Below are 2,072 nucleotides of genomic sequence, written 5' to 3'. Positions count from 1 at the left end.
GAAGGAACCTACTTAAACATCATCAAAGCCATCTATGAGAAGCCTTCAGCTAACATCATCCTCAACGGGGAAAAACTGAGAGCTTTCCCCCTGAGATCAGGAACACGACAGGGATGTCCACTCTCACCACTGTTGTTTAACATAGTGCTGGAAGTCCTAGCATCAGCCATCAGACAACAAAAGGAAATCAAAGGCATCAGAATTGGCAAAGAGGAAGTCAAACTTTCACTCTTCGCAGATGACATGATACTCTACATAGAAAACCCGACAGACTCCACCAGAAGCCTACTAGAACTGATCCAAGAATTCAGCCAAGTTGCAGGGTACAAAATCAACGTACAGAAATCGGTTGCATTTTTATACACCAATAATGAAGCAACAGAAAGAGAAATCAAGAAACTGATCCCATTCACAATTGCACAAAAAACCATAAAATACCTCGGAATAAACCTAACCAAGGATACAAGAGATCTGTATGATGAAAACTATAGAAAACTTATGAAGGAAATTGAAGAAGACACAAAGAAATGGAAAAACATTCCATGCTCATGGATAGGAAGAATAAATATAGTTAAGATGTCATTACTACCTAAAGCACTCTACACATTCAATGCAATTCCAATCAAAATTGCACCAGCATACTTCTCAAAACTAGAACAAACTATCCAAAAATTTGTATGGAACCACAAAAGACCCCGAATAGCCAAAGTAATACTGAAAAATAAAACCAAAACGGGAGGTATCACCATCCCAGACTTCAGCCTCTACTACAAAGCTGTCATCCTCAAGACAGTATGGTATTGGCACAAAAACAGACACATAGACCAATGGAACAGAATTGAGAACTCAGAAGTGGACCCAAAAGTATACAGCCAACTGATCTTTGACAAAGCAGGAAAGAATATCCAATGGAAAAAAGACAGCCTTTTTAACAGATGGTGTTGGGAGAACTGGACAGCAACATGCAGAAGAATGAAACTAGATCATTTTCTCACACCATGCACAAAAATCAACTCAAAATGGATAAAGGACCTGAACGTGAGACAGGAAACTATCAACACCCTAGAGGAGAAAGCAGGAAACAACCTCCTTGACCTCCACCGCAGCAACTTCTTACTTGACACATCCCCAAAAGCAAGGGAATCAAGAGCAAAAATAAACTGTTGGGACCTCATCAAGATTAAAAGCTTCTGCACAGCCAAGGAAACAACCCAGAAAATTAATAGGCAACCAACGGAATGGGAAAAGATAGTTGCAAATGACATATCAGATAAAGGGTTAATATCCAGAATCTATAAGGAACTCACCAAACTACACGCCCGAAAAACAAACAACCCAGTGAAGAAATGGGCAGAAGACATGAACAGACACTTCTCCAAAGAGGACATCCAGATGGCCAACAGACACATGAAACGATGCTCAGCATCCCTCCTCATCAGGGAAATACAAATCAAAACCACACTGAGATACCACCTCACGCCAGTCAGAGTGGCTAAAATGAGCAAATCAGAGAACTCTAGATGCTGGCGAGGATGTGGAGAAACGGGCACCCTCCTACACTGTTGGTGGGAATGTAAACTGGTACAGCCCCTCTGGAAAACAGTGTGGAGGTTCCTCAGGAAACTAACAATAGAACTCCCTTATGACCCAGCAATAGCACTGCTAGGAATTTACCCAAGGGATACAGAAATGCTGAGGCATAGGAGAACATGTACCCCAATGTTCATAGCAGCACTCTCCACAATAGCTAAAACATGGAAAGAGACTAAGTGTCCATCATGGACGAATGGATCAAGAAGATGTGGTTTATCTATATGATGGAATACTACATGGCAATGAGAAAGAATGAAATCTGGCCATGTGTAGCAACACGGATGGACCTTGATGGTGTTATGCTGAATAAAATAAGTCAGGCAGAGAAGGGCAAATATCATATGTTTGCACGTATAGGAGGATTAGGAGGAACTTAACTGAGGAACAAGGGGGAGAAGAAGGGGGGAAATGGTCGGGGAAAGGGGGAGAGGCAAACCATGAGAGACTCTTGAATGCTGACAAAAACTGAGGACTGATGG

Source organism: Hyaena hyaena, unplaced genomic scaffold (assembly GCF_003009895.1).
Source record: "Hyaena hyaena isolate Hyena2069 unplaced genomic scaffold, ASM300989v1 scaffold_1552, whole genome shotgun sequence".
NCBI classification, from domain to species: Eukaryota; Metazoa; Chordata; class Mammalia; order Carnivora; family Hyaenidae; genus Hyaena; species Hyaena hyaena.
The sequence above is the reverse complement of the archived record's forward strand: the minus strand, read 5'-3'. Positions refer to the sequence as shown.